Source organism: Odocoileus virginianus, chromosome 26 (assembly GCF_023699985.2).
Source record: "Odocoileus virginianus isolate 20LAN1187 ecotype Illinois chromosome 26, Ovbor_1.2, whole genome shotgun sequence".
Classification (NCBI taxonomy): Eukaryota; Metazoa; Chordata; class Mammalia; order Artiodactyla; family Cervidae; genus Odocoileus; species Odocoileus virginianus.
Window position 1 is genome coordinate 10,743,631 of NC_069699.1, and position 14,566 is coordinate 10,758,196.

At 46.1% G+C, this 14,566-nt stretch overlaps 1 long non-coding RNA gene across 2 annotated transcripts; it reads left to right on the forward strand.

The window, feature by feature from the left end:
- The first annotated feature begins 376 nt into the window (after window positions 1-376).
- LOC139031205 (uncharacterized) lies at window positions 377-7,680 on the forward strand. Of its 2 annotated transcripts, none has more exons than XR_011483611.1 (2): window positions 377-457; window positions 6,763-7,680. It is a non-coding gene; the product is annotated as an uncharacterized lncRNA (long non-coding RNA). The 2 variants fall into 2 exon arrangements; XR_011483612.1 differs by lacking the exon at window positions 377-457 and adding an exon at window positions 2,358-3,362.
- Window positions 7,681-14,566: the final 6,886 nt, after the last annotated feature.

The following is a 14,566-nucleotide window of genomic DNA, read 5'->3' on the forward strand; positions in this document are numbered from 1 at the left end:
TTGCACGAGTTGCCAAGTGCTGGGGCAGCTGGGGCTGCTTTCAGGAATAAAGGAATTTTGAAGGGAAGATCCTCAGGACAAGTGGTTCCTGCAGCTGCTAGGGCCTTACCTGAAAACCCCCAGCCAGGGCCAGCTAGTCACCAGTAGTGAAGCTCCTGCCTGGACGGCCAACAGCTGGTTCCAAGTACAAGCTTGCACGGCTCTCCGCAGGACAGGCGCTAAGATGAGAGACAGGCTGTCAGGGCAAGGAAGGGTGACTTTAGCAGGAAAGCCAGAGCCCCACGGAGATGGTGGGCTTGTGTCCTGAGTTGGAACTCAGCTTCCTTTAACCGACGGGGAATGAAATCAAACCTTTCTTGGTTCCTGTCAGCCTTCACAGAGGGTGTGTTACTCTCCTCCCGCCTGCAGTCATTCATGGACGGATGTGGTCAAGACGGTTCCTGTGTGCTAAACAAAGGTATTTTAGCTTAATGCTTGTTATCTGGGAGGCAGGGTTCCCAGAGAAGGGCCAGAATGTCCAAGCTTATAGGCAACATCTGTTTCCCGATTAACTTGTATAGAATGCAAAGGTTTCTCCCTGTTAAACGGGGACTGGGGAAGGAAGGACAGTGCAACAGCTGTGGGTGTGGGAATAGAACTGTTAAAATGTGTCCAGTAGGACGGGGTGCTCAGTTGTGTCCGACTCTTTGAGAACCTGTGGATTTAGCCTGCCAGGTTCCTCTATCCATGGGATTTTCCAGGCAAGAACACTGGAGTGCATTGCCATTTCCTTCTCCAGGACAGAAGGACTTGCCAAGTTGGAGATTCCCACCCTGCACTTTCAAAGATTAGCAGGACTATTTCCCAGAGATTCTCCAAGTGAGTCTGAGGCAAGGGGATCTCTGTAAAAGTTTTTGGGAAACACTTCTTTAGAAACCGTAGTGAGGTTCCTGCAGGCTTGCTGTCTAGAGTGACAAGGTCAGGAAAAGAAATGGGGGTGGGAACTGGAGGCAACAAAGGGATTTGAGTATAGCATGTAAGTCATCTGTTGCTCTGTAACAACCGATCTCAACAACACATTTAGCGTTGGGTGGTTCTTTTCATAGGCTCAGCCGACCTGGGATGAATTTACTCACACGTCTGGGGTTGGGGGTGGCCCGTGGGCCAGCTGATTCAGGTGGCCTCCTCTCAGCTGCACTTTGAGGGTTCTGGGCCACAGTCATCTGTCAAAACAGTCAGGGTTTGCGCACACCCAGGCAGGTTCTGGGAGTAACAAATGATCCTCAAGTTTCCTCTTGCAACACTTGTGGTATCTGATTGGCCAAAATAAATCACCTGTCCAAGCCCAGCCTCAGGAGGAGAGAGTTCCCCGAGAGTGTGGATACAGGAAGGCATGGGCAAACACAGGCCCCGAAGTCTACCTCATGGAGGAATGAGAAGAGGTAAAAGGCAACTCATATAAAGTAAAAATAAATAGGAGGTTCCTGAGACGGGGTGAGGCAGGGGATCTCGGCCCTGCCTTCAGGAGGAGAGTGCGGCCAAGGCAGCTCCTCTGGAGTGAGTGAGTGGAGAAAGAGCTATGGGCGCCTTTAGGCTGGAAGCCCGCTGCCCCACTCCTCCAGAACCTCTAAAACTGGAGCCTGTGATCAAAAAGATCTGGGAAGAGCCACAGTAAGACGGGGAACTGGGTCCAGTCCAGGATCCCTCGCGGCTCCTGCGGGCGCAGGGCTGAGGCGGCAGGGGTCTCCTGGCTCTCAGCAGGCGCGGCCCTGGACTTGGGGGCCAGCGGAACCCCTTGTGGGCCCGACTCTCCCAGGGACGGTGCAGGGGCCTCGGTCTCCTGCACACACCAGTCCGGCTCCTCGCTGGGGGGGCACCCTTGACCTTCTGCTTGCAGATGGCAGGGCGGATGCTCAGGGGCGCCCTGGCTGTAGCTCATCTCCTAGCCTTGGCCCCTCTGTGGCTGGCAGGCTGGCAGACTGGGTTGGATTCCCCGACTTCAGGTCCTGGCACTGGTGGGAGGGTGTCGCCAGGGTTCTTGGCACTGGGCCCCAACTCCTGATTCCATTGGCCTCAGCTCCCCACCCTGGACTTGGGCAGAACCTCTCTGGTAACTGTCTGAGGCTCCAACAGTCCCAGCCAACCCCCAACGGCCCCAGCTAGTCCCAACGGCTCCAGCCAATCCCCAACGACCCCAGCCAACCCGCCAACGACCTTAGCCAATCCCCAACGGCCCCAGCAAGTCAAAAACGGCCCCAGCCAATCAACAAGGGCTCCAGCCAACACCGCCCCCCCTCAACGACCCCAGCCAATCAACAAGGGCCCCAGCCAACCCCCAACGGCTCCAGCCAATCCCCAACGGCCCCAGCCAACTCCCAACTACCTTAGCCAATCCCCAACGGCCCCAGATAGCAACATCCCTAGCCAATCAACAGGGCCCAAGCCAGTCTCCATAGGCTCCAGCCAAACCCCAAGGCCAGCATCCAGCCCCCAGAGGCCCCCCGACTCTGGATTCGGGCTTTATCTTCTCCCCTTGGTGGGGTGCTGATACTGGGTGGACTGCCTAGAGGAGGCAGTGTTTAGGGGGGCTAGAAACTGACAAAGGAAGTTGGTCTTTAGGGTGTCCTACGCTGACGATAAGGGTGGCATGATGTCCTGGAGAGCTACCCTGAGAAGGTCCTGACTTTGGAAGCCTTTCTGGTTGCCTAGTGTGCTGCTGGACCTTAGAAAGAGAGGAAAGGGCCGAGAGAGACACCCCTGGGTAGGGAAGTACAGAGGCGACATCGTGAGGCCTTCATGGCCGGAAGAAGAGAGCCGAGGGGTCCCATCAGACGCGTGGTGTGGAGGGAAGTTCTGGGGACAGTGGGGGCAAAGACAAAGTTTCCAGGCAAGTCAGGGACTGGAAGCTGGCCGGAAGTTGTGTGGGTGACTTAGGTGGGGTCAGGGGGAACACGACCTGGGTTAGGGGTGGCTCTTTGGGTGGAGAATGGCTGACTCTTTTTTAAAGGTATAAACGAGTATGAATATATGTGACAGACTAGTCATTCTGATGGGGAGGGACTGAAAGACATCCTAGTAGTTGGCTGTTCCCCTGCCCTTAACTGAGATGGAGAGGTAGGGGTGAAGGAAGTCGGGGAATGCTGGGGAGAAGGGATGTGCCCAGGCCTCCTGGAGAGACAAATCGTCGTGAGCAGATAACCTAGGCCCAGCCAACATTCTCAGGGAGAGGTGCGCTGTGTGGACAGGGCATCAGAGAGGGGCTGGCTTCAATGACATAAATATGGAGCCATGCAACTGGATGAGATCTGAGAGGAGTGAGCCCCAGGACCAGGCAGAGAAGGAGTCTCAGGAGGTCAGGGGAGGGAAAATGAAGAAAATCCAAGGTAAAGTTGTCTTAAAGGCTGATGAAAAAAAAATAAAAGGTCAAGTTTGGAACGAACATTTGGCAACATTCATGGAAATTAAATGTGATTATGTTTTTCTGGTACCTACCAGGAAACAGGAGGCACGTGAGGGCAGAGGTGGAGAGGTGGGCAGCAGTCTATTCCCACTGGCGATAGGAGTGTGTGGTGCAGACTTAAAGTCATCTCACTTAAAGCCTGCTAATTAATTAGCACCATGAGAAAGAAATTCTGAAAGTCCTTGATAAACTATTTCTTCCCACCATTCCCGACTGCTGCCGTACAGCCCTCCAGCTCGAGCTGGCACTGGGGAGAGCATTATTGCAGCGTTGTTTATAACAGAGGAACCTGGGGGCGGGGGGTGGCAGGGAACCTTCATGTCCACCCACAGGACAAAGGCAGAGTCATAGATGATACCTGCATGTGAGGACACAGAACATCCAGCAGTTAAAAGGAATTCACATACCTGTACATCTGAATAGATCCTAAAAACACTGCTGACAAAGTTCAAAGTGTATCAATATATTCATCCCTACTCCTATTAGGAGGAAATACCTCGTGTAAACAAGCATACAGATCTAGAAATGTAAGGAACAGATTGGAGGTCTGCCCTGTAGCAGAATTGAGAAGGACCCCGGGGTTTGGAGGGGTATTAGAGAGAACTTGAATTTGGAGATTTGCTTTTTGTTTTTCTTTTAAAGGCAAATGTAAAGTTCAGTTCAGTTCAGTCATTCAGTCGTGTCCGACTCTTTGCGACCCCATGCATCGAAGCACGCCAGGCCACCCTGTCCATCACCAACTCCTGGAGTGTACCCAAATTCATGTGCATCGAGTCGGTGATGCCATCCAGCTATCTCATCCTCTGTCGTCCCCTTCTCCTCCTGCCCCCAATCCCTCCCAGCATCAGGGTCTTTTCCAGTGAGTTAAATCTTCACATGAGGTGATCAAAGTATTGGAGTTTCAGCCTCAGCATCAGTCCTTCCAATGAACACCCAGGACTGATCTCCTTTAGGATGGACTGGTTGGATCTCCTTGCAGTCCAAGGGACTCTCAAGAGTCTTCTCCAACACCACAGTTCAAAAGCATCAGTTCTTTGGTGCTCAGCTTTCTTCACAGTCCAACTCTCACATCCATACATGACTACTGGAAAACCATAGCCTTGACCAGACAGACCTTTGTTGGCAAAGTAATGTCTCTGCTTTTTAATATGCTATCTAGGTTGGTCATAACTTTTCTTCCAACGAGTAAGCATCTTTTAATTTTATGGCTGCAATCACCATCTGTAGTGATTTTGGAGCCCCCCAAAATAAAGTCTGACACTGTTTCCACTGTCTCTACATCTATTTCCCATGAAGTGATGGGACCAGATGGCATGATCTTAGTTTTCTCAATGTTGAGCTTTAAGCCAACTTTTTCACTCTCCTCTTTCACTTCCATCAGAGGCTTTTTAGTTCTTCACTTTCTGCCATAAGGGTGGTGTCATCTGCATATCTGAGGTTATTGATATTTCTCCCGGCAATCTTGATTCCAGCTTGTGCTTCTTCCAGCCCAGAGTTTCTCATGATGTACTCTGCATATAAGTTAAATAAGCAGGGTGACAATGTACAGCCTTGACGTACTCCTTTTCCTAATTGGAACCAGTCTGTTGTTCCATGTCCAGTTCTAAATGTTGCTTCCTGACCTGCATACAGGTTTCTTAAGAGGCAGGGCAGGTGGTCTGGTATTTTCATCTCTTTGAGAATCTTCCACAGTTTATTGTGATCCACACAGTCAAAGGCTTTTTGACAAATGTAAAGTTACTGGTATAATTTAAAGTGATAAAACTGAAAGTTTTTTTTTAAGTACTTAAAATGAATAGAGGCCTAAGCCTCTCTCTCCACTGTTTAGAAAGTACATTATTCAACCCTCTCTGGTTTTTTCCTGTCTTCAGCTCACTGTGGGGACGCAGCTGAGACACAGGGCCTCCGTGGGCGCTCTTCTCTGACCTCGAGTCCCACCCGCCCATGAAAGTCCACCACTGCTTTTCAGACCTCCCCTCAGCCCTGCTGTTTCTGGGGACCCTAAGCAGAGAGTGGGAGGGTCCCTGGTGTCATTTGGAAATGGCTGCTGGGGGCAGGGTTCGCTTCCTGGGAGGGTTGGGGGTGTCTAACTCAGCCTTTCAGATGGACCTAGTACATGGGTCAGAGCCGAGGTCAAACTCAACGAGTGGCCCAGCCCTCCAGGGCCGGGCGCGGCCAGCTTTGCCTCGCCTGTGCTGGGCTCCGTGAGGATGCACACTGCCTCCCTCGCCCCAGTGAACCTCTCCGGCCAACTGCCCAAGCTCTCAAGCTAGATGGTCAGACTCAGGCGGCTGAGGCAGGACTCACAGGGATTTGGGAACTTCGGGCCCTTTCTGCTCTGCTTGGATTTACTATGTTTTAAAGGGTTTTTTTTTTTCATTGCCCTTTTAAAATTTATGTTTTCCTCCTGGCAATGGCTTGCGAGCAATGTGGGTCAGCCTCTTTAGTCCGCATCTACTTTCTGGAATTTGTGTTGAATCAGTATATCGGCAGCAACGCCACCCTCTCCAGTCCAGTCCCTGCAGTGGGGTTTGGGCTCCTTGACGACAGCCCCTCTGTCCACATGGGGACCCCCAGTGACCACTGCGAAAGGCTGAGTTTTTTATGTTCTATATCCAGGAAAAAAGGGATAGAGGGGAGAGCTTCATGATTATAAACTGACCCTAGAACTTCCCTCCTGTCCTTCCAGAGCCTGGCCTGCACCCTCCAGCTCGTTGTTTCCCTTGCCTGGTTCTCTGGTTGGACTCCACACTCAAGCAAGCGGAAAGTCCAGGCTGGAGATCAGAGGCCCCCACGCTGGAAGAGGCGTCTACTGTCTCCGCCTGCCTTCTGCTCACCCACAGGCCAGGGAGCGTGCATGTGTTGGTCTAAATGTGTGTATGTGTGTTTGTCGGAGCGGCTGCCCTGGTGAGGCCAGTGTGCCCAGCAAGAAAAAAAAAAAAGGAAAAGGGCCTCCAATTAGCTGAGGGGCCAAGGATCCCTGGATCTGCATGTAACAGGAACCCCAGGAGGGGGAGTTTATCAAAATATAAAAAAAACTTTACCCAGTGGTTAATAAAAGGTCTCACTGGCAAACAGAGATCACTTAAACAAAGAAATTCACAATTACCAAAAACAGTTCAGTATTTTAAGAAAACTTTGTTCTCTTAGAGAACCAGATTCAGGTTCTAAACCACTTTACCTTTAACATTCATTTTCTTAATGAAATTCAATCTTATCTCAGCCAATCCTCAACATGCAAAAACTCAGTGTTCTTCCTCTACAAACCTTCCGCAATTTTCTGTCTCCATATTAATCTGTCCTGCACTTTCCTTTCCATTCAGAAACAACCAGCTCAAGGACATCTTCATTTTCATTCCTCATACGTTAGCCTGGCACTGGGCACTCCAGCAGAGGAACATGTGGGAACACCTCGTCTCCATCCAAAGGGGGAAGGCAGAATCAGATAAAACCTGCATGTGATGACCAAGGACATCCAGCAGTTAGAAGGAATTCACACACCTTTACATCCAAATAGATCCTAAAGACACTGCTGAAAAAACCGGAACTGTATAAGTATATTCACACTGACCCCTCCTAATACCTCACATGCACCAAGGAATAAACATACAAACCTAAAAGGAATGAAAACAGGAGATCTGCTCTGTAGCAATTACTACCGAGAAGGACTTGATTTGGGCCCTCGAATTGGGAATGGTGATAAAGAGGACTTAGAGTTAAAAAAAAAAAGACAAATGTCAAGTTAATGGTGTTATTAAGTGATATAACTGAAAGTAAACAATTTTTTCCTAAGAGATATGATGAGTAATGGCCTAAGCCTGTTTCCTCTGCTGTTTAGAAAGTAAACTATTTTATCCTCCCTTGTATTTTCCTTTATCTTGTGGATAATTGCAAATTCATACCAATCAGGTATTGTGAACAACAAGCAGAAATGATAAGTTCTGAAATATTTGAAAGCTAGGACTCATTGCACCAAAAAGAAAATTCACAGAATATTTTTTTATGCTTATTAAATGAGGGTGGGTGTATTTCAGATAGTCTGCTAACTTCTGGATTGCTGGATTTTGTAATTATTTTTGTTAACATAATAAAGACTTTGGTTCTGGCATGACTAAAATGTGCTAGTTAGGATTTTGCTCTGAATTTTCAGGCTGGAATCTGGATTGTATAATGAAAGGCAGGTTTTTCACCTAAAGCAGTGTTGAAATGTGTTGACTAATAAAGATATCCCTCAGTTGGAATTAGCTGCATTTTCTTAATCCCTTGACTCAGTATTTACAAGTTTCTCCAGCAAAGCTATCCCTCTCCCTTAGCAGGGGAGGAAAAGATGAGTCTGAACTCAAATCTAACAGGATCTGGTAAAGCAGCTCAAATAAAGGATGGTATTTCTTCAGAAGCTTTTGCTTCTGTTTAAAAATATGAGATTTTACTCCATAATACATGTGAGTGAAATTGACACTGCATGCAAATGCATCATTTTATTCCTGAAACCCCAAATACCCCTGGGGTCCTCTTATGTTCTACCTCAATAAACACAACATGAACACATTTCAGAAACTGTGTGCGGAATCCTAATGCGTGTGTCTGACTCTTTCTGACCCCATGGACTGTACCGCCAGGCTCCTCTGTCCATGGAATTCTCCAGGCAAGAATACTGGAGTGGGTTGCCATGGCCTCCTCCAGGGAATCTTCCCAACCCAGGGATCAAACGCGTGTCTCCTGCATTGGCAGGCAGATTCTTTACCACTGAGCTGCCTGGGAAGCAGTCCCCTCATGGGGTGAGCACGCCTTTTCTACAACAAGGAAGTAAAGGCTTTAACTGACAGGTAGCCCCAATATTTAATATCCGCCCAAAGTAGGGCTATACACTTTAACTTCAGCAGAACGAAAGTCATCATTTTTGGTCTGCCGTCCTAAGTCCCTTCAGTCGGGTCCGACTCCTTGCAACCCCATGGACCGTAGCCCACCAGGCTCCTCTGTCCATGGTATCCTTCAGGCATGAATACTGGAATGGGTTGCCATCTCCTCCTTCAGGGGGTCTTGCTGACCCCGGGATCAAACCTGCATCTCCTGTGTCTCCTGCATTGGCAGGTGGATTCTTTACCACCTGAGAAGTCCCACAGAGTCCTAATGTTGTTTGAGAATTTATGAAACAGAGCTTAAACACTTTATTTAAAATGGGGATAGAAGAAACTGTCTTTTTATGTAACTTTAAACAATCCTTAATAGAGGGAGAGTTCTATATTTTTCCCCAACTTCACTGAATTTGCAGACAAGATTAGCTGGTGAATTTGAAACAGAAGCAAAATCTTATGACAATTTATATTTTCAAAATAACAAAGTACCAGCTGAGCTCTTTCCTACAATGCCAATTTGAATTACTGAATATCAACAATAATCACAAATGAATCATCTTGTTAGCTATGGAATTACTGTTGAATTGTAGGCATGATAATAGCATTGTGGGCAATTTTTAAAAGTCATAATTTGTTAGAGAGACAGTACATTGTACAGATTCGTGGGTGAAATAATGGTTGAGATTTGATTTTGAAACTTCTAACCCAACCTCAGTAAAAAAGAAAAGAAAAAATGAATGTGGGTGGATGAGAGGGTGAGTGAGGATTAGGTATAAATGAAACAAGAAAGGCAAATGTCAACAGTTACTGAAAACAGGTAAAAAAATAAGAGAATGCCTCCCAATTTTGTGTATATTTAAAAGTCTTTATAATAAAGATAAATTAACAAGTTATGTTGAACATTGTATTTCATTAAAATTTACTAAGAAAAAAATAGATTTAACCAATATCAAATATTTAAATAAAAATACTGACCATAAAATACATCCTGCACAGCGGGTTTTCTAAAATACTTTGTTTTCAACCAAAGTATTTGTTGGACCTTGGTTTTCAGACTTGTGTGTGTCTTTTTAAATCAACCACTGCAGTTAAATAATATTCAAAATGTTAATAATTTGTGAAGAGATTTGAATCCCGTGTCATAAAATGATTATGATTGTGATTTGCTCTGCTCAAATCTGTACAAAGGCTGATGACACTGGTAATCAGAATGCAAAATCATACTTTCTGATTAACAAAGACACTGCAGATGCAGAGAGAGGCCAGAAGTTCCTTATTTGCAAGCCTGGATGCTCTGCCTTTCCATGTTCAGTTCTTCTGACTGCTGGTTCCAGGAGACCAAGTCTGCAGCCTCACATGGGAGGACTTACCTGCTTTACTTGATCCCTGGAATTAGATATGCACTTCTTTGTAATCTCTGAATGGTCGAGCATAAAGTTATTTTTCTTTAATAATCAAAGAGAATGTTACATATTTATGCAATTTAGTTTATGTATACACCAAATATAATTTTATAGTATTTGTACAAATTGGTACAATCTGTTTATATTATTTTAAAAAAGAGAGTATTTCTTGAAGCAAATAACAGTTGAGTGGCCAGGTTAACACTTTCATACAGAGATGTCCCGGGTTTCAGCAAATGTCAATGGACTTGTTAGAGCAGAAGCTGCTCTTAGGAACAAGGCATCTCACTTGACAGCAAACGCTTGGCTAAACCATGCCAAACTTCAGGATGACCTGGGGCTAGGCTGGGGAAATGTGACTTCTCATACAAGGTAGACACAGACTCCAAGTCCAATGAGAGCCCCGTTAGATGAAGGAAAAGAGGGCATGACTCACGGGAAGACTGTCCTGTGGTCTAGCCTTAGATTGGGTCCCACCAGGAGCAGACGCAGGCACAAGGACTCCCAAGTAAGTTACCAGGGCGGTGATGGCAGGAAGCCCCCGCATGTAGGGAAGGGACATGGGGCTGCAGTTGCTGGGGACTCGGAGGCAGCTCAGAACACAGAGTATCTTGGGACTTCGCTGGTGCTCCAGTGGCTGAGCCTCCCAGTGCAAGCGGCCCAGGTTCGATAACTGGTCGCGGAACTAGATCTCACAACCAAGAATTTGTATGCCACAACTAAAAAAACAAAACAGCTAATCCCACATGCCACAACTAAGACTCAGTGCAGCCAAATAAGATAAAAAATAGAGCACAGTGTCTCAAAGAAGGATGATGGGGTGGGGAGAAGTAACAAGTTTCTTGGGTTTAATGATAATTGTGATTTCTTGAAACTTCAAACACTGAAGTTTCTGGTGCTTCATTCTCAGAGTATTTTAATGGAGTCCAAATTCATTTACAAAAACGATTAGGGATGTTTAGTTTGATTTATGAAGTCGTTTTTCAAAGGCTCAACCTTTCCTAAAATCTGATGCTTAGCAGCAGATTTCAAATAAAAATAAACACCCTTAGAAGGCAGTCATTTGGGACTTGCCTGGTGATCCAGTGGCCAAGACTCCATGTTCCCAATGCAGGGGGCCCGTGTTCAATCCCTGGTCAGGGAACTAGATCCCACATGCCACAACCAAGAACTCACATGCTACAACTAAAGATCCTGCATAGCACAACTAAGGCTTGACACAGTCAAATAAATAAATCTTGAAAGAAAGAAAAGTGGCTGTCATGTGATCTAAACTGAGCGTCACTTCACAGCGTGCTCTGTAATTTCACATCCAGTAACTGCGCCTGTCAAACTGCCTGCCATTCTAGGATGTAGATCCTTCTTAACATTCTTCTGAAGTGGACGCTGATGCTTTCTCACATCCACAAAGATATTTCTCACGTCCACAAAAGATTTCTCTTTTTGGGGTGGGGAGTGTGGAAGGGTCACTGACATCATCACAGAGTCCACAGCGGCATTTAATGCTTGTACAACTTTTGTGCAAGCTACACATTCGTCACCAACTCTCTGGAGAAACTGAGATTCAACACAGTTTTCTATTAAACCTTGGCTTTCATCTATTTGAGCTCTTGGTCATCAAAAACTTTATTGCAAAATGCAAAAACCACTGCCAATAATTAAACAGTTGTAGCTTTATATCATACAAAGAAATTTAAAAAGCACAGCAGCAGAACCCATCAGACCGCTCTTTGTCACCGTGCATCTGGCTGGTACTCAAGTCCCCAGCAGAGGCAGCAGCTTGGGGTACTTCTATCACCATCTGAGACAAGGAGGAATTGACTGGCCCCAGCTGGTGTCCCAGCTCACTATAATTTTAGCACGCGTCCTGAATGCTGTTCTCGACAGGGAGGCATTAGTTAAGCTGCTGTGTTTGGCAAGAGAGATGGTTATCAGGGGTCATCTTTCAGACTTTAGCACATCTAAGTAAGAGTCCCTTTCAGTGCACGTCTGTCTCACACCCCAGCAGAAGAGGTCATGGCAGAAGCAGATGTATAGGCTGGAGGCCTACTGAACTCGTCCTGGCTTATTCCAAGGTGGTGATTAAAGAGAATACTTTATGGCAAAATTAAAAATGCAGACAAATGATAAACCAGAAGGGACACAGGGAAAACAGACACAAACTAGGCCTGCCCAGGCCTGTGGGGCTGTGAGCTCTCCTGTTAGGCATGTCACCCAGATCAGGCTGCTTGTGAACACTGGTGGAAAGAGGAAGCTGCTTTGGCTAACATCTCACCATTTCTGGGCTTCCCTTGTGGCTCAGCTGGTAAAGAATCTGCCTGCAATGTGGCAGACCTGCATTCGATCCCTGGGTTGGGAAGATCCCCTGGAGAAGGGAAAGGCTACCCACTCCACTATTCTGGCCTGGAAAATTTGACTGTATAGTCCACGGAGTCACAGAGAGTCAGACACGACTGAGCCAATTTTACTTTCACCATTTCTACCAGGCTGCAGTCTAGAAGAATCCCACTCCCAAGCCGGTAAGAATAGGCACTTCTTATTCCATACATTTTATCACCATCCTCCTAGCAGTGATGACCTTCCTGCTGTTTCCATTGACTTGGCTTGGCTGCATCCCTGGTACACAGCCAGGCAGACCCAACCTATTACAGACATGTTCCCAAGATCAATGAGAACCAAACTTGAAGTAACGGAGCTAGCCAGAACCTCTGAAGACAGACTTTTGAGAGACTTCCCTGGCTGCCCAGTGATGAAGAATCTGCCTTTGAATGCAGAGGATGCGGGTTCAAGCCCTGGAACGGGAACTAGGATCCCACATGCCGCAGGGCAACTGAGCCTAGCCACCGTGACAAAAGATGCCACAGTGAAGATCCCACATGCCCCATCTAAGACCCGACACAGCCAAAGAGAAATAAGGATTCTTAAAGACAGACTTCTGATAGAAAGGACATTTGATTCTTTTCAGGGGTGAACTATTTTAGAAGAGAGAAAATGCAGAGTGAAGTTAAGTCAGAAAGAGAAAAACAAATACTGTATATTAATGCATATATGTGGAATCTAGAAAAATGATACAGATGAACCTATTTGAAAGGCAGAAATAGAGACACAGATGTGGAGAACAGCTGTATAGACAGCAAGCAGGGAACGGAGCGTGGAATGAGTGGGGAGGCTGGCACTGACACGTGTATACGCCGCTCTTCTGTTCTTTGTGTTTCTCATACTGTTGTTCTAGGGGGAAACCCAGGGCTCTTCAGAGTCACAGCAGAGGTTCCACAGACAATACACATTTTTCTAGTAAAAGAAAGACAATCTTCTTGTGGCATACCCCTGTCATTTTATGTTTCATATCAGAAATTCTTGAGCATCTCGGTTCAAGGAGCTTTTAGGTTTCTGTAATTTTTTTCACAGCACCCACAGGCCAAAAGAAATCCCTAACAGTCCTTTTCATGGGGAAGTTAGACCCAAATAACTTCATGAGAATATATGTTCTCAAAACTACACATAAACTGAAAACAACAGGAATTCCCTGGTGGTCCAGCCATTAGGACTCCATGCTTTCACTGCTGAGAGCCTGAGTTCGATCCCTGGTCAAGGAACTAAGATCTCATAAGCTGTGGTGAAGCCAAAAAAAAATTAAGAGAAGGAACAAAAAAACTTATATTTTTAATATTTTTATTCTTAGAAACTACAAGTACCTATTAACGGGGCTGCATGCAGGAGTTGAATTGTGACAATGCCATTCTCAGATCCTGTTCCTCATGGCTCTCTTGGAATACTTGCTTTTTATCAAGCAAACATCTAAAAATCCACACTTATAAAGAATATGATATCATCTAATAAAACACAGTACAGCGAATTTCCTGGCAGTCCAGTGGTTAGGACTCCACGCTTCCACTGCAGGAGGTGCGGATTCCATCTCTGGTCAGGGAACTAGAATCCTGTAAGCCTCGCAGTGCTGCCAAAATACCAAGCAATATGAAAATCACAGTACAATGGACTATTGAAATGGTGAATTATCTCAAGCTGTTGGTCCACGGATGTCGGACAGAGGTCCAGTATTGTTGAGTTTTTCTTGACATTTTAAATATTCCATGGCACCCTGTGAGCCCGCTGTGCATAGAAGGGATTCCTGCAGTGTTTGGAAACCATGGGTTTTATATATAGAAGTGCTGGGTGACATGTTATCTGGGACCCTGCAGTGGCCCATTACAGCTTGTGATTTTAACCAGAATCCTGTCAAGTCAGTTTAGTTACAAATGCCCTCCTTATCCCTGATAGTAGTTTTCCATCCATCAACTCCTCCAATCTGCTGCTTTGGTATTTATCTGCGCTTGTCCATGTTGTATTTGGAGTTGAGCCCGGTTTTATACTGTGGTCTCTTTTCTCCTACTGCAATAGTTCCTGAGTAAAAGCTGGTTTTAACACTTTAATTACTATTTAGCTTGGGTTTTCTTTAACACATCACAACAATACATTCTTACTCTGAATCTCTCCTTCTGCTAGAATCCTTGCTTATTGCTACCCTAGGTCCACTCTTTCCTTTTCTTTTTTTTTTTCTTTTCTTTTTCTTTTCTTGTAAGATTACAAGGGGTAATACAATCAATCCATGGTTTGGGTCCAGAAAGTTGAACAGAAGTGTGTCTTCTAAAGAGTGACTTTTAACACAGCAACTTGGATAAAATCCAGTCCTTTAAGCAGAGGACATAATGTACATATAGGTCACTGCTAGCCAGAACACAGTTGTGATTGAGTCCAAGAGGGGAGAGAGAGAGAGACATTGGGTGTGGAACTTGGGAACACACAGAGGCTTTGTGTGAATGGCTGGGAGCTCAGTGGGCGTCGTATTCCTCTGATTACTACTGAACGTT